Below are 22,814 nucleotides of genomic sequence, written 5' to 3'. Positions count from 1 at the left end.
CAGTACAGAACATAAAGCAATTATCAGCAGTTCACACACACTGGCTTCTTGGAAAATCATTCAACAGTGATTACTTAAGAAAAATGGAAAAAGCTTAGCTGATTTAACATCCGTCAATATCACGTTCATGGAAATACAAATACCAAAAGGTCCTGCACGCAGTTGTGTAATGACAAGCTGAAGACAAAAGCAGGATTCATATCCTACTTGCCAGTGCTCATTTACCTTGATGACCCACAAGCTCTCTCAATTTATGATGGCAATGAAACCACAAATAATTGCAATATTTGTCTCATAATGGAATTTGGGGGCCATTGGGGGGCAAGGTGTTGCCCACCTCATGGCAGCATGAAACAAATCCTTCAGCAAAGAATGGCTTTGCTTTAATTCAGTCCCATAACATACTGAAACCCAAGCCGGCTTCCAGTGAGGGAAAAGAAGTCCATTAGGCTGCAGCAGATGTATTTTAGCAGCTTGGAAACTCTACCAGAGACATTTTTATAAGCATACATTTTTGCAGTGCATGCTTTCTACCAAATGACCTTCCCTTCGCACTTCGAGTCCAGACTGAGCAGCAGCTTTTACGCTCATATTCATGAGGCCTGTTTTATAGCACTCATAAGGCCACCTTCATCCAGGAGCATAATATGTTTGTGTGAGGGATGTAAAGCACATAATGTGCAATAAAATATGTCCTTTAATGAACATTATAGAAAGATTGAGGCATCTACACAGCCTTAAGTATGGGGCACATAAAATTGGCTAATGGCAACTTCCTGTAAAGCTGCTATTAAGGAAAAGTGATCTGTCTGGTCTTCACTTCTGCACTGCTTTCCATTTGAAAAGCTGGAAATACAAACACGGTGCTTACCAAGCATCATGCAGCCCAATCTCGCATGAATGAGGTCCCCAAAACAAGCTGCTACAAAGGATACCGGGGTAATGCTGTGGTTTGTATACGACTACGAGGCTTTCAAAAGTTTGAATAATAAAACATTAAAACAAAAATAGACTAAAAACACATCAAAAAATCTTCTGCTTAAAAATGTCTTTTACAACTCCACTTTATTCAAAGCTCTCTTTCCAGACCTACTAGAATCTGTTGCGTTGTGTGAATATGGCCTATATTTGATGGATGATAGTGGCGAAGGAGCTGAGAGGACTGCTGGACAGGGCGGACCCTTACACCTGAGCAGCCAGGGATGGCTTGGCCACATGCTGTTCGCATCATTACACAGCCTCAGTTTAGACCTCTGGTGCTGCTCTGATTGATGGGCTCCACCAGGCCAAACAGCCCAATGGAGGCGTTCCATCCAGACTATAGCCCAACCCATCCATCTTGAGTCCCTAGTAGAGAGTCATGTTACTGTACGTCTTGTCTGGTGCAGGGCTGCTCAGCCTTAATCCTACTCCCTGATTAAATGGGCTGCTGGGTGCACTGAGGGCAGGATTCAGCATTGTACACTAAATTGCCAGTGACAAACCAGGAAGGCTGGATGAATGCAACGCAAAATAATGAAACACAAAATGTCAGTTTATTGTGATCATTACTTTCACCGTGCAGTTTGTCGTATTAGACGGGGTCTGCATATGCTCTATATATTTACTGGTAATGTGGGTAACCTACAATGTGATGCACGTATCATTGCACGTGATTTTAGACTTATTGATCAATCAAATGTGGGTCAGGACCATTCAGGAGAGCCTCATGGCAGGACTCGGGTTAGAAAAAACAGTTAAAGAGGGAGATTAAATTGTTTACATCTTTATCTTAATACTTTAAATGATTATATTGTCAGTTCAGTATTTGCCATTTAAAAGTGGGATTCACTGCTCCTATGGTCAAATGCATGGGAGACTCTAAAATGCTTGTGATGATAGGAGCGATAAGCATGTTTATTAAAACTAAGCATGCGCTGTACAAACCTTCCTCTCCGTGTTTCCAATTAAGATAGCTTTCAAGCATTAGACATTCTGCTTCAAACAAAGTTAGATGGCCGCATTGTTTAAATAATAACATCTGTGCCTTGTGCAGAGCCAAAATAAAAAAGGAAATCTTATCTGCAGTTTATATCTATTTCAATACCTCTCTTGTGCTCATTTCTTAACACAGAAGGAGGGAGACAAATTGCCAACTGAAAGCCATTCCCTCGATTTATCCGAAATGACATCTTTAGAATTTCTGACAGTGCACTTAGTGTCCATAGCAGTGCGTGCATCAATGTGCAGCCTGTGAGATCATTTTCAGTATATGACAATTACTGGCACGTCGTTTCTCGATCCACAGGAAAGAAATGGCCATAACAAATGAACGCCTTTACTCCTGCCCCTTTGGATGCTCCACCACTGCAGCCAGATGCGGTAACCAGATGCACACAGCTTGTGTGCTACCTTGCCGCTTCAATAACTCTCATTACGGTAATTGTTGCTTAATGTTTTCATAATCTGCTGCTTACAGGAAACTGTTTTCCTTTCTCTAATACCATAGCTCCCTCCCTATGGTCCTATTCTGAATGCTATGTTAATTTTTTTTTTCATGTTTATAATGATTTGGGAACTGTCCCAACTGGCCGGTCTCCCTGATGGAAGAACATCTCAAAGAAAAAGTGCTTCTGGTTTAAATGAGTGAGAGAGCCAACAGAGAAAGGCCGATGGACTCCCTTCTTCTGATATAATGAGCCACTCTGATATAATGAGCCATGGTTCTCACTTCTTCCCAGCATCTGGACGTTTACTGGGTTTACTTACATTTCAGGTCTGCCATTCCTCACGAGGACTGATTGTCTTCTTAGCCGTACCCATTCTTCCCTGAAGACATACACATGCACATGTACTACAGACACCTCGAGGTACTTCGTTGGAGTGATAATCTGAATATTGGGAGGTAAAGTTGATAACAACAGAGCCAAAAATTGCTTCATTTTAGGTGCAAATTTGCATTCACCCTGGAGGGTTAATTAGTGGGAAATTGCTGTGTAAACCTATTAACGGGTTACTGACTGTTATCAATTTGTCACCCTCACAATCTGTGATTCAAATTTTGAAATACTCCAGATATACTAAAGAAAGAGTGGCTAAGGCTTTTGATTTGCTTCTTTGAGGCAATGTGGAACACATATTGTGTTCAGAGCTATATAGAGGAAAGTTTTAGTGCCACAAGTACGAAACATATGCAGGATCATTTCTTGGGGTTTCTTGGGGTTTTTGAGGTCAGTGCTGATAGTTGTAGTGATTATAGTTTTGCTTAAAAACCAGTGTGGTATTTGAAACCTATGACTGTGTGTCCAAGAGACCTGTGAGTTTGCTATCAGCAATAATTTTGACTGACCAATCAATCTGTGGATCACTCGCTTCTCTCTAATTATCTCACACGTGCATTCTGCCTGCCTGTGACATTTAGCAGGAGCTTTTTCAGTAAGTCACAAGGTGGGCCAAGATGCCATTAGGTGATATGGTTCATTTATTGTAGGGACCCTCATCAGCACATTTTCCTGCCTTGAGGCGTAAAATACAATCCACACTGATTAGCATCAGCCCCATATCAGGAGAAACATAATAGTCCCAGTCTGAAGGTGAAGCTTTTTGATGGCACACTCTTTGCTCAACATGGGCAATTGTCACAGATTTTATTGCAGTTGGAGGATTATCTCTCAGGCGCTGTGTCCTCAGTGTTGCTCACATGGGTGAATGGAGTTGTTTTGCATTCGTAAAATGTCACTGTATAATTCCATAATTAAATCATTAAGCAAAAGCATGTCCTTCATACATTTAGTTTGTACCTTGATGTAGTTTTGCTGTCAAGGTTTATTAATTGATATAAAGACAAATTATAATCAAACCAAAGTGCTTCACCAGACTCAGTAATTGAAATGACCCGGTGCCCTGTTTGCCCTTGGGAACTGGTAGGTTTTTTTAAATAAAAAAGCTCAAAGTTTGTTTTGGCCTACAGCACTGCTAAAAGGCTCCCTGTATTTATATGTCACTCAAATATGGCATTACAGGGAATTTAATGACACAATGTGCCTTTTCTCTCCTACTATGCTCAGCTGGCTTATTCTCAAATGTGATCCATTACAAGATGCAGCGAAACAATCCAATAAAGAAGTTGATTATGTAAGAGAAACCTCCTCCAGCAGTTGTTAGTAGATGTAATGGCTAGGACAGCTAATTAGTTGGGTTGGTTGTCTTTGATTTATATAGTCTTTCCTATCATTCCTTAATCAGCTGAAAGCAATGATCCATGTGCAGACAAAACCCATTCAATTACAAAGCTGCGATCGTGACAGAAATGCCAAGCTCCAAGAGGGGTGTTTAAAACCAACATAGGATTTTCACATTTTCTACATTGATAATTCAGATAATTGAGCTGTAATTAGACACATCACATTGTTTAGAGAGTATCAAGGCAACATGCAAGTGAATCGTTTACTGAGAGCATGAGATCTAAGCGCAACATTATAATTCAGTTATGCAAGTGTCTCTGTTCAAGATGCACAGTAGGTGTGTTTACCAGGGCAAGTCCAGTGTGAATAGCATGGGCAGCACAGTGCATTGATAAACAAACAGATTTAATTATGCCATCGTGGATTTAAGTAAACGAACCTTGAACCGGTAGATGTGTTGAAACTGCATTTGAAAAGTGATGGCTGCTATAGTTTGGTTTAATGACTGTGGGAGGAAATATGCTTCATTGTGAAATGCAGCTGTTTTACATTAATCACTGGCATATGGACAAGTGTCATATTGTAATGATACACAGATCTGCGATCATTATGCTACTACAAATGTAAAGCATACAGAGCACCAGCTGCCTGGGAAGGTCTAAAAGAAGCAGACAGACGGATATCAGTGCGATCAGCGACAAGGGACTAGAAAAGGGACAGAAACCGAAGAGATTTTTTTGACAAAATCAATAAGCAAAAGAGCTACTGTGAGCAGGTCATGACAGACAGATACACACACACACAGCCCCTCTCTTTCTCTCTGTTCCTGATTGTGCAAACATTATTATCACTGTTTGCTGAGACAAGTTTTTCCAATCCCTTTTGAAGTACAAGTACAATACAGCAAAACAATACAAGTTTCATTTTGGAATATTACAAAAGTCAGATGAAAGTAATATTGTCCTTTTCTAAAAGCTTCAAAAGGCTGTTGGAAATGGATAAACTCAAATTTCTTAGCATAATGGAAAACTTTAATATTACATCTGCTCCCAATAATTTTGATAATGGAGATACATATTACATGATTTGTGATTGGATTATATTAAAAACTCAGACAAGTTGACAGTTAAAAACACTGCACTGGGTTTATGCATATTCTTTGCACATCTAAAATGCATAAATATTTTGCAGTAATATTTCATTTTGCTGTTTCTTTTATTCTAAGAGTGTTACTTGGAAAGTTTTTGGACAAAAAAGAGGAAAACCTGCACCCATATGTTCAGAGTTTTTAAATTTCACAGAAAAAACAAACAAAGACTGAGCAAGACTGATTGTGCTGAACCCACTGAGCCCACTGGTGACATATATATCTGAAAAAAGAAGAATGTATGCAACAATTGCGTGATTCATTGGTTTTTTTCCCCCCAGATCCTTTGGGTCCTCTGTTTTCAGTTTGCTTTCTCCTTTGGGGAGCTTTAGAATCACATCTGCTTCACTGCGTTAACAACAAAGTGTACGTCTGCTCCCATTGTGACACATACAGTGAGCCCCTGCAGCTGCTGAAGCCAAAGTGACTACAAGCTTTCGTATTATGTGAATGCCATTTAATAGCCTTTAAGAACACTTTAAGGTAGATTTTTATAATATGCCTCAACAACCTCATGATATGCTAAACACTGCAACAAAATAAGTCTAATTGAATACAAGAACAAGCAGTTTATTTGTGCGAGAATCACAAAATAATCAACAATAATATCAGGATATAGCAATTCTGCGATACTTGACATATTGTAAAACAACTCTCAGCACATTATTGTATCTGTGATAAACTATAACAGTAAATGTAAGAAAAAATAAAATAAAATAAAATGACAAGGGATAAGGCTGCAAATTGAGTCTACCATTTTCCCTCTATGAGGTTATTCTTCACTGGAAGTTGTTTTCACCACCACGAGGAAACATAAATACTGAATGAAACTCTGAAAAGTCAAATAGTCAGGGATATCCATTTTTTAAAAATAAAAATGTACCATCGCAAAGTTATCAATGCTGTATTACTAGAAGAAGCCGTACAGTGCATTACCATTTAATTTTTTTGTCCTACATTTAGTATTGCATAAAGTCTTTGCACAGAGGATCATTTTTGCATGTTGATTACAGACAAAAAAAACAAACCCAAAACATTTTCTTATCAAATAGAGATGGCTTGGTGCTGGGCAGACAGCAAAGCGGTCTTCATCATCGTGATAAAGCATCTCCCATTCCCTGCAGCAGGAAGCAGCAAAGCATGGAAGGACCAGCAGACCTTGAGTTCTGTGTGCTCTTCAGAATACAAGGGCGCCTCTGACCAGGGGCCAGCCAGCCTGTGAAACAGCAAAACCTCGACAGAAACACCGCCACGACTTTTGGCATTTACACCTTTGCACCCCTATTTGGACGTGGAGTATAACGTGTTGTTAAGAATTTGAATATTAACATGAGGATGTCTACTCTGCTGAAGCACAGAATACATATAAATACGTTTACTCATATAATTTACTTCAGTCTTACCATTGTGAATTATTGGTCAGTTCTTTGGGACTGGGTATGGTTTTGGCATGGCTGAAAGAATCATTCAGCCATATAGTCACGATATAATGTACTTTTGCTCATTTGGTATGCGTAAGTTTTATGAAGTATTGATTTGAAAAGAACTACACAATAAAACAACCTGCGTTTGACAGTGCCACGCAGAGCAGAACCCAGCTGAGCCACAAGGCCCTGTACTTTGAGTGAAGGTGTGGTTGCAATCATACACTGGCTAGCGAGCTATATCTGTGCTCTAATCCCATGCAAACACCTTTGATTGAATGTAACAAGTTCCCTCCAGAGGCAATTTCAAGTTCTGCAAAAATCACATGAAATTACCACCTGAGTAATAGTTGACAGAGCATGTGGAGGGAATGTGAGCTTACCAAAAATAGTAAACTCCAACGCTTCATCACAAAACAATACTTTGAAAACCACAAACTGATTATCTCTAATAACGTAATGAGTATCTGAGCGTGGACCCCACCCACCCCCCCACCCACCCATTTAAAGCTGCACCTCAGAGGCTGTTCCCTTGATCATTCTTTGTCATCCTCTCAGTTGATGAAGCATTATTTGTTCGTGCTATTATTAGTTCACGCTTTCAGCTCCATCAGTAACTCCAAAGCTATTTCACAATAATCTCTGGGATGACATTGAGATGATATTACACAGTGTGTCCCTCACATGCACAGCCTCTGTGGCAAAGCAGTACCAATGCATTACAGTGCGTCTAATACAGCCTGCATGGCACGGTTATCACAGAGATTACATTCATAGACATGAGCTTCATTAAAGTGTAATGTCATGTGCATTTGGAGAATTATTCCAAGTGAAACTATTCACCTCTGATATTGTTTTCACCTTCTTGAGCAGACGAACTCTTGGCCTGCCGCTTTGATTTAAATCTGTGTGGCAAAAGCACCTTTCCTGTTATTATCTTTTCTGTGGATATGCAGTGGAATTGTTCTCTGTCAACTATAGCTGTGTAATTTCTATCAATCATAACAGATGGAGCATCAAGCGAGGCAAGAAGATATGAGAGAAAGGGATCAGGGAAAATCCTAGAAGGACAAGGCCATGTGTATTGGTTTTTATTTTGTTTTTCATTGCATGTCAACCAACTGACACAGTACATTTCTGTAATACGGTTCAGCCTTTCATTGTTATTAATTTACCGTTTCATCTTCAAGCATCTCTCCGAATCTATTTAATTCAGGGAGAGGTATGTTCATTTCCCCTGCCCTCCTTGCATTTATCAGACAAGGAGTGATACCAGCGAATCCCATTGTAGTTTTAAAATAGTCCTTAATTAAAACCCAACACAATTCGATTAAGATGAGCTTAAGATTCATGTATGTTAATTACAAAATTAAAAAGTAAGTAAGCATTATGTGCAAAAAAGCCCTTTTGTCCTATTCTGTTATCACTATTTGTGCTTTGTTCTGGAAACATTAAATGTCATGATAACACCTACACATACGAGACAGTCAATGTGCAAATATCACAACTTCAAGTACAGGATGTGCCACAACAAAGAGCTCCCTGGTGTTATCATTTGGAAAATATCCTCTTTATAAAACTGACATTTACCAACATAACAGCATTTTACTTCCAAATCAGCTAAAACAGTAGTGGAATTCAAATATTTATTCTAGTTTAAAAAGTAAACTGTTTCCTCAGGTAAAAATGTGTTTATAACAGTAAAGTATGTTCAGCCTCACCTTTGACCTTGCCTGCCTGCCAGCCAGAATACACCCACCACAGTGTAGTTATTCTCCTTTATCCATGAATGGCAGCTGCGCAGTGTGTCCACAGTTCACTATATGTTAAATGTCACATTTTGCACTGAAGTGTTGTGTGATTATTCCTGAATAGCATGAATTTAACATGCAGCAAAGGGTGATGTAAAAAGTGACTCGCTGTGAACAGTGAAGTGGTTAAATGAACGCGCCACACTGCCGAGGTCACACGAAAGTGGTACAAAAGCATCTACTGGCCAACAGATGGTGTCCCGCTGCCGATGGTATAAAAGCGGTGGCGGTGATAGACTGCATTTTAATGTAATGTTAGTTCTAGATTGTTATGTTCTTTGCTGCATAAAAATGGCTTTCAGTAGAGCTTTAAATTTGATGTCACACCTGGCTGTAGTGTAAAACTCGTTTTAGTTTCATTCATAATTATGAAATATTTTGCCTCATTTATTAAATGTTTGCAATACACATAGTTGGGCAAAAAGCTTTGTAATGAGATGAGAGATACATTTAAAGAGAAAGAGTTCTCTGCAGTAGTTTAACCGTTGCTCAGATGGAAATTATCCGATTAATAAAAGGTAAGTCGTCAGCATCATTATAATGCTGGCTGCCACTATAATTTTGTTGTACATGTACAATTATCAATATTCTATTCTGTTCTATTTCAAGTAAAGACGCAAAGATTGAAGGAGACAAATCTCACAGGGTTTGTGGACAGTAGATGGCTGTTAGTTGGCTGGCTTTACTGGAATAAAACTATGCTGGAATAATAATATACTGAAGTATAACTAACAGTGTCACCCAGTATTCACTGTAAATTAAATATGCATAGCTAGGCTAATTCAAGCTGCACTAATTAACATATTTAAGACAAACATATTTCCAGATTCCTAAATTCAACAACCTTTAAGAAACTAGAGTTCAAACTACTTTAAATAGATAGAAAAAGAACAAAGGGATTGCACAAATCCACTCTGTTAACCAACTGTCAAACAAAGAAACTCATTATTCTTCTCCTGAAGATCAGGAAAAGTACTCGAACCTGAAATCCATCTTTCTTTATTAGGCTGCTCATCACCCAGTTTCAGGCTCTTTCTCCCTCCTTCAGGATTTTATTAATAGAAACAGTAAAGGATTCCCTTTCAAGCTTCCTTCTTCTCGACATCTAGCTCCAGCTGAAAACAAAGACATGAAATAAATCTGCTCCACCATTAGTGCTTTTTAATTATGTGGATCCAAAACACGTTGGAGTTTTTCTTTCTGCGGTGTGATAAGATTTCCAAAAAAACGGAGACGTTATGAGAAAATGTTGCATTACTTGAAGGTTATGTTGCAAATATGCCCCAATTTTAAGAGCAATGCAAGTGGCCTGGGCCATTAGGTTAATTTAGGATGTTTCTTTAATGCTCCAGTTTTTTTCCCTTAATACTGAAAGACATTTCAATCATTCCTGAACTGGTTCCTATGCATTATTTTGTTAAACTGTTTAAAAGACTCGTCCCCTGGCAAGTAGTTTTCCTCCACTTCTTTTAATTCACATTGGGACATACTGCCTAGTTTATAACAACAAACATTGTAAACATAAACCATCATGCAGTCCTTTTTACCTTGAGCTGTTACGCCACTTTGTTTCTGCGTCTATCAGCGATAGACAGACAAATTGAAATTCGTTTCAGCAGCCTACGGCTCTTCTCTTCATATTTGTATTATATTTACCCTTAACATACACCAGCAGCTCTATTCAGCCACTGTTTTGCAATCAATAAAAAGTCCCCAGGAAATTAATTAATAAAGTCAAAGCTGGGGTTGTTTTAAGTTCAGCCTTACCTGACTAGAATTAAGTAGCTTAGGTGAGTCAGAGCTCTCAGTTTGTTCCGTAGATAGAGATGCTGTGGGCAAATATATATTTATGAAGGCAGAAAGAACTCATAATTTGGTGTTAGAGTTCAGTTGGGGAGTCAGAAAAATTTCTGTTGGAGTAAGTGTTTAGCCTATTAATGAGGTGGTTTGTTTTAAAGAAGAAAGCACAAATTCTCAGTAAATTATTTACCATGTTGTTTACCCGGAAATGTTATAAATATACATATTTTCCATTTGTTTGCTTTAAGCCAAGAAATGATAAAGTCTTACATTAAACTTATGAGTTCAATTAGTTGAACTAAATCGGTCACAATACCTGAGACATGATAATCGCTTTATCTTTTGTGACTTATGCCAGCTCAGAACAAGCAGATTTCCACAATAAGAAATATTAATAGATTGTGTTTTATTTATTTATTTATTTGCAGTCTGCCCACAGATCAGACAATGCAGTACAATAATTCTTTCACATTTACAGTATAACTCACACCTGTGCGCCTCAACTAACTCGCGATAGGTGAAAATGCTCGATAAATATGCCACTTTGGACTCTCTGCTGTGTGCTCGTTTATGTCAGCTTTTCTGCATTGACACATTCCTCAGCTTTCGCTCTAATATCTTAAATTAGAGCAGCTCACACTGTGCTATGCTTCCTCCTCTGAACAAAGAGGACACACGCTGACCTTCTCACTGTGTTCACTATCATAACGCAGTCTGAAAAGGTCACAGAAGACTACACTCATACTGATGATATTTGTCCTGATTGATAGAATTAGAGCTTACATGAAGCTAAAATGCTGTAGAGTGCTTAATGAGAAGAGATTACTATAAAAAAGACTGCTATCATGTAGATAAAAATAAAAAAATCAACTGTTCTCCATTAAGAGAATGACTTTTGCAGTTGTATGTTTTGTAAAATGCATTGCTCTGCATGTGAATATTTCACTTGGAAACCAGCAGGTAGATCTCGACCGAAGCGTGAATGTGGCATTGTTTGTATGCAGATTTGCATTTCGGTGTTAATGTCAATAGAACACATTAATGAGTCCTCGTGTTGAGGATCAGAATCTATTGATTGGAGCTCCAATTTGATTAAATATTTGACTCATTAACAGGTTGGGGTTGGAGGTTTATTGATGAATCCATCATTATGCTGCTGCGCATGCAAATCAATCCTTACATTTACTTTTACAGCCAATCATCACACCTTGAACCTAGTGCACAGGTTCATGTGAAGTAGTTGGCTTTGCATAAGCTACAAAGCTGTGCATAATTGTACCATTTTTATAGAGTGCAGGCATTAGAGCAAGAGGTAAAACAGTGGGATGACCCACTAAGTTATACTCGCTTTATCCTGCAGTGGGTTATGAGGGGCTACCATCTATCCCAGCTGATATTGGTCAGTTGGTAGTGTACACCCTGAATCAATCACCAGGCTATTGCAGGGCTGAAGAGCAGAGCGTTACTTGTAACGTGTTACTGTAATCTGATTACTTTTTTCAAGTAACGAGTAAAGAAAGGGATTACTATTGCAAAACGGTAATTAGATTACCGTTACTTTCCCGTAGGAACGCTGTGTTACTGCATTACTAAAACCGTGATTTTTTTTTTTTTGCGAGAATGTCTCATGACAAGGACGTAAGCGAGTGTGACTTTCGTGACAACAGCTGTGTGCAGATCAACAATGGATAATATAATGAGTGCGGGAGAGAGTATGAGCGTGCAGCGTTTAAAGCGTGGAAGTACTGTCCTTACTTTGAGTTTGATTCCATAAAAAGTGACAAAAACATTAGTGTCCGTTGTGCGTGGGAAGAAAACTTCTTTTTACAGAGAAAAAAACCCCTAAACAAGCACCGAGTGCGCAACGACGTAATTGGAAATTCACAGAGAAACTCGCGGATTCTTCCACTGACCGCGGCACACCTGCACCAGGGTAAACCTCTGCCTACCCCGCTCCTGCTTTACAGGTGAAAATAGAGCAAAAGGACCTCTAGTCTTTGACTTTATTTATTTTCTTCTGTGTTTTACTTGCATCTATTTGAAAGAGTGAGTGTAAACACAAAAAATATTTTATTTTATGTGCTGGAATGTGCAGAAAATAGGTTTAAATGTTAAACAAATTTCTTCAAGTCAGAGAATGTTGCATATAATTTAATTTTTGCTTGATGCATAAAGTTAAAAGATTAAAACTGATAAAACAAGTTTAAAAAAAGAGACTTTTCCATTTGATTACATTTTGTATGATGGATTATGCAGAAAAAGTAGAATTGGGCTGAAAGATCTATCACTTTATCACCTATTCAGGTTGTAAATCTTGTTTTTAAAAAGTAACTAAGTAACTAAGTAACTAATTACTTTTGAAAATAAGTGATCAGTAAAGTAACGGGATTACTTTTGGGGGGAAGTAATCAGTATTTAGTTACTGATTATTTTTTTCAAGTAACTTGACCAACACTGCTGAAGAGACAGACAATCAACATTCCCGCCCCTACATTTATGCCAATCAGGGCAGTCAGGGCACACAGACGAAAACTGAGAAAAGGGAAAACGTGAAAGCTCCACACAGACAAAGAGTAATAACAGGTATAATAACATACAGCTAATCTTGTTGGTTTGTGTACTCTGAGTGAGCATATTGTGGGGGTTAAATAGTAGAGTGTACAACAAAGAAGAGGAATACAGTAAAACATGAAAATTCACCTGTAGAGAATGTGAGTGCAGCTAGTCAAACAGCTGTTAGTCATTTGTCTTTGTATGGTCAATGAACCAGTATTGAATGCAGCTGCTCGAGAGGATTTCACCTATTACAAACATCTGCTTTGGAGATGCAAGCCAGCACGGTTTCAGTGAAAGTTTGAGATATTTGCAAACTTCTGAGAGGATGTGATCATGCACATGCATTCCTGCATGGGAAGAAATTCTACTTGTTAGATTTTTCTGCTGAAAACAGAAATAAGATAAATGCTGTTAATTTTATTTTTTCACACACATAGACACACAGAGAGACACAAGCGTCACAGACAAAATAGATTCTCTTGCGATCTGTATTCCACAGCACAGAGCACTTAGAAGCACGTCTTTCCAACATGTAATTGTGTTGTCGGAAACTAGTAATAATTATTGATATCGCTGGAGAATAGGCTGGCATTTGGAAAGCCTAGAATTATTTTTCGGCGGAAGGCTAATGGAACAATTTACCAGACGAGGGAAAATAAGAGAAAAAAATTTCAGCTTGTCTATATGAATTCTCTGGCCCCAGAAATACAATCAGTAGATGCAGACATATCTCATGGGACAGAGATGCTAATGGACCCTTGATATACATACATTACCATATCACAAACGTGAACAAGGACATAAAGAGGCATGGTGTCTTTATAATTTCATTGCTTTATCACTGACTGCATGGAAATAGTGATTGGGTAAATGTTACTGAGTACTGGAAGACACATTGTTACTTTCATATGATGCAAACAGAGCAAAATATCTACAGAACCTTATTGGATATCTAAATGTTGTCAGAATTGATGGAAAACTAACTTATAGGAATGACTTTGGCCAACTTGCTAATAAGGAATAATCTATTCCTTGTGTTTTTGGATGAAAAATTTATTGCATCAGGCGCACTTCACAACAACAGCTGTTTAAGCTTCATTTAAAGATTTGATTTTAAAGCAGGGCCTAAGCAGATGGACATTATAGTCCCCAATATCATAAAAGCTTGTTGTGTAACTTCAGTCTCTACTAAACCATTCACTTTCAGTTGGAGTAAAATATCTACTCACAATGGTCAAGAAAAGTGAAATCTTTCCTGCAGCTGTAACACATGCCCAAATTACAAAAACACACTCAAACTCATTATTCAGAGCTTTTTTTTTTCTTTCTTTTTTTTTTTTAAAATGTTTGCTTCTAAATTGTTGGGCTAAATTGCCTAATTTCTGAAATGTGTTTAACAGTGTAAATTATGTACTTCACCACTAGACTGGAAATATCCTATTACTACCATATTTGTGGCTGTTGCAGTGACCTGATTTTTCCTGAAGGATCGGTAAATTTGATCGTACTTTCCTGAAGGAACTGTTATGCGTCATACCAAAAGATGAAAGATCTTACGAGGGAGATCACAAAGGAAATTGAAACAACATTTGATACCCTGCAACTTCTTATAAATCCTATAAATTATTTGAGCTAATTCCGCTTTCATCTTTCATTGCACTTTTAAAGTTTACAGAAATGTGCGGATTTCAAATGAGACACAACAACGTGTCACAAGAAGGAGTTCTCGCTCTCGCTCTCTCTCTCGCCGTCACTGTCTCTCCATGGGCAAACATCAAACATTTCCAGCAACCAAACAGCAGATAAACAGTTCATTAAAAACAGGGGCGTGCCATCACTCACAGAATTGCAGCGCTCTACCTGCACCCAGATGCACAACAAATACCAGACAAGCAAACAGTCCGCTCAGCCAAGCACACGCCTGGACAGAACAATTTCTTGGACATTAGTCAGATCATCTAAACAAATGAGGGGCTCAAAGAAAAAGAGAGAGAGAGCAGGAGAGAGATAGAGAATCTGTCATAACATGAAAGAACAATAACGAGCTGGAATATGATTTATGCTGGCTGGTTCTGAATGATTTATGCTACTACAATACTGTCAATTGATTCGTTAATTTAACACATTTGCATTGTTGTGAAAAAGACAGAACCCGCTATAAAGCGTACAAGTACTGGAGGCTTTTGATGATTATGTTGAGTTTTCACCAGCTTGCAGTACCTTTTTGCTTCAGTTGATTCGTGCCTTGTTTATTTATTTTCTTTCTTTCTTTCTTTTTTTTGTCAAGGGAAGAAAGAAAAACTCGGAGCCATTTAGTGGACAAGAAGACCCAAGGTATTTTGATGCTCTGTAATTGGGTTGGCTTGGAGATAAAGCTGAACAAACGGAGCAGCAGGAGCAGAACAAACAACTGTACGGACCGTGTGATCTTTGGTGACAGAGAGTCTCTCAGGTCAGCTCACAGAGGTGCTTTTTTTCTTTTCTATTGCTGATCTTGAAAAGTGTGAACAAAAGTGATTTGCTTTGACTGCCTTTGTTAACCACATCTGCTTAGTCAAGACAAAATTTGCTCAGCCTGCTCCCAGTGAATGGTTGACTAAATGGATAATTTGGTAGCTGGATAGCCATTAAATGGCAACTGGTAGATAGATAGTCATTACCAACATTACATGTCATTTTAGCACTCATTTAACACTTTATATTGTATTTTTTCCATTAAAAAAAAAAAAAGAATCTTTTTTGATGTAAATTTAACAGATTAATCAGGTCTAATGCCTTGCTCTGTACAAAAACTATTTTTTTCTTGGCCTGTTGTCCAACTTGTTATCAAATTTCATGGATGTTGCATTTAATAACAAACGGACATACAAAGATTGTAAACTTTGTATTGTCCAGGGAATTAAGCCTTTACATTTTTTAAGTTTTAGGCTTACCCCTTCATGCATGAATTATGACAACCTCAATCAGGATTTTTTCTTAAGTATTTTTATTCATCTTTAGGCATGAACAGATGAAAAAAATACTGAAGAAAAAAAAATCCTGATTGAGGTTGCCATAATTCATGCATGACAGGGTTAAATAACAATAATTACAATGACACACATCATACATCTATAGTAACATTAAACCACCAGTGGGTGGCAGGGTGTGGAATGACACATCCTCCTGGTTTATGTGCAAGTATACCATCAACAATGACACAAATACAAGGAAACAGCCTTTGAATAGCTGTCCACTGTAGTGTCCACTATGCATGAAAGGGCTAATGTACTGACTCTTACTATATGCAGGATAATATTAAATTAAAGATCAACAACCGATATTACCAGCTGTAGTGTGGTGACTGTTGAAAGTATAAAGTCTTGAGGTTTGCTGGTCTTCAGCATCAGGTTTCGATGCATGGGTGTTATTGCAGCACTGTTTTATACCAAAAATCCTTTTTCAAGGTTTTGAGAACAGCCAAACGATGCTATGGGAATGACAAGACTAAAATAGATGTCCCCTAGATTTTTCCCGAAGATAAGTCTGGTATCAGTGAGTCTGCTGTCCTTCACCCCCTATTCCTCCCAAAGGGAAGGCTCTGGCAATTATGAGGGAATAAATCTGTGACAGGTAATGGGATTGTCTCTGCTTTTAAAGATTATTATGCTTCTCAGGGGATGTGCAGGTGGTATAATACAACTTGCTCTCCTTAGGATGATAGGCATATCATTTATATCTGCAGATCAGATCATGTCCTCAGTGTGATACAGGGAGCCCAAACAATGTACTCTCAACCTAACATCTTTGACCATTTTCACATGACAGTAGCCAGAGAGAAATTTTCTTTTAGAGGATGTTAAGAGTCATAAGTTGGAGAGATTATTTCTCCGAGGCAGTTAGACACGCTACAACTCAATAACTGAACAGCTCTGTGGGCCTTGTTGGCAGTCAGTTTTGATGATTTCACAAAGTAACATCTATTTTGAGGTGAGAATGTTACTCACGTTCGCACTTTGCATGAAGACAAGCAGAATTTGCACGAAGAAGTGTTATCGTGCCTTGTGCAATGACAGACTTGGCTACATTGCATTACCACAGAGGGTTATACATATCCAGCCTTCAACAGAGGTGTTATGCAACAACCTTGTTTTTCAAATCTGCTACTTAAAGCCAGTAAAGGGATAATAATGGAAGAAAACACAGTTGTTGTTTTTTCTTTGTTCTGTGCTCTAAGGTGTTGGACACAAGCACAAATGGACTGCATTTCAGAGTAAAAACTGAACATGGCTGCAGGGTAAGTGACAACTTGCAGAGTCTCACAGCTAATTCTGTTAATTTTGCAATTGTGCCAATTATAACGAGTGGTCTTTTTATTGCTGAGAAGCTCTGAGTATTAATAACAAGGCCACAGAGGAATTACCTACTATTACTAAATAACTTTATAGCTGTAATCACATTTTGACCACCAGATATTGGTCATTGTGCCAAATCGGTTTGTCACTCCTGCTTTGTGCTGATGTCTGGATCTCAAATTGCCCCAAAAGACGATAATTAAGCATGAAAATGTTTCATTAACATTAGTTTAAACAGTGTTGTTTCTGTTTTGCTTGTCTTTTCCCCTTTGTTAGGAAGTAACAGAACATGTAGAGCCAGCCCATCAAGTAAACAATGTTAGTAAAGACACTTCACAGCTCATGCCGTTGCTGTATCTACATGGAATTTTATTTACACAGAGCTACTGAACATCGACTGCCACCTCAATTCATTTTCATACAGTTAACACCAACCTCTGCCGCACAGTGCTGGAGAACATCAGAGAAATAAAACAAACAGACAAATAAATAAATAACCAATTGTGATTTGTTTTATCTGGGAACACTCGGGTGAGGCAACACACAGAGTCTAGTTGCTTTGGACAGCTGTTTTAAAAGCAACATAGCTAATTGTTTGTACGTTTGAAGCTATCTTTATTCTAGCTGCTGCCCTGCTGTCTGTCTTTGAAGTCATTCGGAGCAATCGTACATCAATTTCAAGTGAATGTTTTATTTAGTTTATAAAGGAGTCTGTATTTCTCCTCATTAAGAGCAATTACAGCAGTTATCAAACTTTGCGTTTATTCCTGTTAACGGTGCATGGGCATGCTTTTTACCCGGAGGAAAATGATGAGATGGCTACGGGAATATGCCAAACCTGTCAAAATGTGTTTGGCGTATTTGGAAATGGCTAATGACCGTGTCTCCTGAGGTGGTGTTGGAGTAGCCCAGCAGTTACACCCTGCTGCTTCTCCCGTTTGCAATTATCAAAGACAGGAAATTAAGAAAGTTTGGGAAGCTAGTACACAGCAGGGAGCATTTGCCCAGTTTGGGTTATAAAATAACAATGTGGTGCTGTTATTCACATTGTCAAAGATTTGGCGCAGAAGTAAAACTGATGAGTCTTGACCCATCAAGCAGAGTATGTGGTAGGACAACGTCAAGAAGGTTTTCTTGATATCCAGTTAGTAAAAAATCTAAAGTACATCCACATCTGTTTTTTCTTTTTTCTTTCAACCTGTCATCCTTTGCTTTTAATAGTGACTGAAATACAGGAGCAGAAACTGACGCAACAAGGGTGACATCAGTAAGTGTTTACTGACCACAAACACATACCTTGAATAATTCAGGGGGCCAAGAGCTGGACAGGCCCTTGGAAAATACCCAGGATATTCATTGTATTAAAGCTTCTGTTTAGCTGTTGTCAAGAGCCACAAAATCTCTAGCTGTGACTCTGATGGAGCGTGACCAACTATGAGTGGGGAAACCTGAGGAAATTGCTTGGCTAAAACATGCTATGGATACTTAGCTCCCCCAAGCGTGACCCGACTTAGATGGATGGATGGGTTGTTCAATGTGAAAGGGACTCAACAAGTAACACACACGCACATAGACGTGTATGTGTGTGTGTGTATATATGGAGTTAATCAGTAGTGCAATATTTTGTGTTTATTCTGTGTTAATTATTAAGACATGAGAAAAAACACCAAGCCATAATTGCATTTACTAAAGTGACGCTATCATTTAGCTTTTCTGCAGCCTCTTGACAGCCCAGGTTTTAAGTGAAAGGTCAAAACAGCAGCAGCAGATATCAAAATCTGTCATCTGAGCAGGGAGTTGATTTTTGATTGATATTTATCAGTGTGAGAGTTTTGTCTTTCAATATGAGTAGCATCTGCTGGCGATGAAGAATTTTGAGGCAGTATTGTCTTTAATCTAGCCAGGACTTTTGTCAGCTGCACAGCTTGCAATTGTTATCACACTGACAAAAACACAGAGATGTAAGCAAGCATACCCACAACACCCTCGAGGTAGAAAACAGTGCGTCAGAGCTACTGAAAATGAATGCAGACTTAAATGGAAAGCGGTGAGACATGACATGCATATGGAAATAAATATACTGTGCTGAAAGCAAACCACTGTTTTGTTTAATCTTACAACATGGACAAAAAGGGGGTCAGGCAGGGATTTCCCATGAGTTAAAATGAATGTTAACTGATCACTTGTCTTTTCGGTAGATATATATTCATTTGTTTTTATTTGCATAAACACTAGTTACCCTCTATTTCTTGATTGACACTCCTCGTATGTGTACGTAAACCTGTTTCTGATTGTAATTCTAACTGCTCCCGCCGGTTGAGCACTTGCAAAATAAGATGTGAGAACTGCAGGGCGTACTGTGAAGAGATCTCTCAGCACTGACCTTGTTTACAATCCTTAAAGAACTTGCAGCATGATGCCCTTGAAAAGATGGGAAGCAGCCTACAACATGCTTTGTGATAAAATAGCATTTCCAAATTTAAGGATTCAAAGTTCAGTTTGTTGCAGGCAAAAGATCTATTTGAAGACTTAGAAAGGAAATCTTTGGAAGAATGAATACATCAGTGGCTCTCTGTACTGGTAATAGAAAGGCACTTGTTGACATTGAAATATAGAGGGGCTTTTAAAGATATAGTACTTTGCATTTGAGAGAAATGTCAAATAAATATGTAATATTTACAAGCAAATAGGGTATAACCTGATACGAGGAGCGATTCTCAGTTAATTTCATCTAGCATTTTTTTTAACATAATTTGTAAAACTTAAAATTATTTTAAGATAACGGTGATGCTTCAGCAACCTACATGGAAAGTCTTACTATTACAGTATTTATTTGCCCTCAGTTGTAAACATGCAATGGTTATTCTGTGAGTGACAAAAGTTGTCATGGAGAGGGGTAAAAAAGGCTCGTGAATATCATCTTCCACAGTGCTTTCAGCCTTGTGGTGTTAACAAGACACGAAGACAAGCTGTGAAAGGTCAGTGAGAGGGCAAACATGGAAGTAGATTCTTAATTTCCAGTGTTGCACAGACGTTATTGTGCACACTGGAAATTGAACTTCTGCAGTAGGGTTTTCTTCAATACAGATTCTGTTGAGTTCATATGTGTGCATGCACTTGACATTATGAGCTCCTGTATTTTTGTTTTTCCTTTTTGCATCAAAGGACCTCACACGCCATGCTAGGTAATCTGCTGATTGTTATTTCGTTTACCAAGATATCTGCCTCTTGGTATTCAGGTCAGAACTAACACAGATCTTGTTAATCCCTTTGACAAACATTGGTACTCCTGTGTGCCACAAATGAAAGCGAGGCTTTCAGCAGTGGCTCCATCATCAGCGGGGTCTAATCTGAATGTATCAGTTGATGTTAACTCAGAGACAGAAAATCCATATGCCTTCTGTGAGCATAGTTTGCTGTATTGCAAGTTGCCAGATATTGTTTTTCCCCACATATGGCAGGGGGTAATGTTGACCAGTTTCCAATAAACCTAACTGGCAGGAGGTAAAACAAAAGACTGGCAGACAATGTTAGCTTCATAGCAGAGGGTGCATTACAATGGATATATGCACCATAATTGTTTATGCTTACAGCATCTTATTGGTGGTGAGTGAGGATTCTTTTAAACCAAAAATGAAAAAAGACCAAGAAATTAAAAAATTACTTTACAACTATTCATTCCAGTGCAGCTTACTAAATCATGACAGATTCATTTTATGAGCAGGTGTGTGCAGAACAACTCAGCATAAGAGGCTAGAATTACATTCATAATGCCATATATCATTGGTGTCTGGATGGGAGTGGTGGACACTGGGTTTTCAACAGAACAATACTGCCATCTAGCGCAATTGCTAAATACCTGCTTACAGACCGAAGACATATTTTTGATTTTGAAAATTGAAAAAATGAGTCCACTGTGGTCAGTAAACTGGGGTTAATTGTGTCCAAACCTTGTACTCGATCTAAGCTGCCAAGAGGTGAATATCTTTTACATGTGTGTACATGTAAAGAGTGTGACAGAGACCAGAGCTGAGACAGATTGTGCATGGTTACTGAAGTAAAAATAAATCAGTAATTGTGCTTAAAAAATATGGGGGCAAAATGAGTAAAGAAAAAAGTTTAAGAACTTTCCTTGACTTCAAATTCATCTCTCGCCTTGCACTGAAATGCCTCAATGTCACGGCAAAACTTTTATTGGGTCCTCGAAAACAATCTTGAGTAATTGCAGTTCTGTCTCTAGTATTTGTGACCCCAGAACAACAAGGATGTTCAAGTTCTATTAAAGAACGCTCAGGTTTGCAGACCCTAGAGTTCCGCTATGGTTTACAGGACCCTCGAAGTCACCATTTTTCATGACACAATTTCATATTAAATCTTGTTTGTTTTTTTTCAACCCCTGTCATTTCATGCAGACTCTAGGGTGATACTTCAAGACAAATGTCTGGGCCGGGATGAGGTTCGATGTTAGAATGCAAATGAATGAACCTTTAGCAGCCAGCAGAGGGGGTTAAAGCTGTATACCATTAAGAGGATTCTGGCATTCAAATCTCCAGAGACCTCCTTTGCAAAGGTTATGCTTTAAAGGGTTTCAAGATTAAATCGCCAGTCAACTTGAACTAAACATATGGGCAAAATGACAATATTTAGATATTTTTCCACCTAATGTTCCAGTGCAGTGGTAGTGCAAAGTAATCAATGTTACATGTTTAGTAATTGTGTTAACTTCAAAATCACAAAGGTAAAGTGAAGCTTTTCATAGGTTTTATTATTTTCTGTCAACAAAATGTAGCACATAGTTTTTCCAAGCATCTGCCCCAGAAGAATTGTAAAAATGCACCATGCAGCAAAGTGTGTGTATTTTTATACAGATTAACTCTGTTATATTTTACAAACATACATCTTCAGTCATGGACGTTTTCTGCTTTGTATCCTCATTTCTTCATGATAATTAAACCTCGCCTTCCACAATGAGCACAACCAGACACAGTAATAAAGGCCAGCTTTATTTCCTCTTATTACAATAGCTAGATACATTAAAGGCTTTTCCACAGACAAAAGGGCACAAGTGAAATTCTTCCAGCTGAAAATAACTTCAGAGCTATAAAACTTCATCAAGCAAACACGGCATCAGACATTACTGTTTGAAAATTAAAATTAAAATTAGTAGTCCCTTTTATGTTGCTGCACAGAAATGTTACTAGCAGGAAAAGTGCTCCATTTGTTTTGTCAAACAGTCCTATGATATATAAAAAACAAACAAAAAGAGATGCTTTGTGGACTAAACCAACAAGTATTTGTGCTGCTTGTGTGATTATTTTTGTAAAATATATAAATGTTATAATCTGTAGTCTGATTTGCACATTCTCAAGTGGACAACTTAACTAAAGCAACAACATAGCCAGAATCAAATGCATTTTCATCGATTGCAATATAAATTGCCTGAGAGAGACGCAATCATATACATGTGTGAAGCTTTTTATCACAAGTGGAAAAACTATGAGTGAAAGAAGCACTTGGTATCCAGTTACTTTTTTTCCCGGAAGTAATTGCATGACACACTTTGTTGAGTAGGGATGATA

The sequence above is a fragment of the Diplotaxodon limnothrissa genome, linkage group LG14 (genome assembly GCF_057381915.1).
Source record: "Diplotaxodon limnothrissa isolate DT_005_m linkage group LG14, D_limnothrissa_male_GT1.1, whole genome shotgun sequence".
NCBI classification, from domain to species: domain Eukaryota; kingdom Metazoa; phylum Chordata; class Actinopteri; order Cichliformes; family Cichlidae; genus Diplotaxodon; species Diplotaxodon limnothrissa.
The sequence above is the reverse complement of the archived record's forward strand: the minus strand, read 5'-3'. Positions refer to the sequence as shown.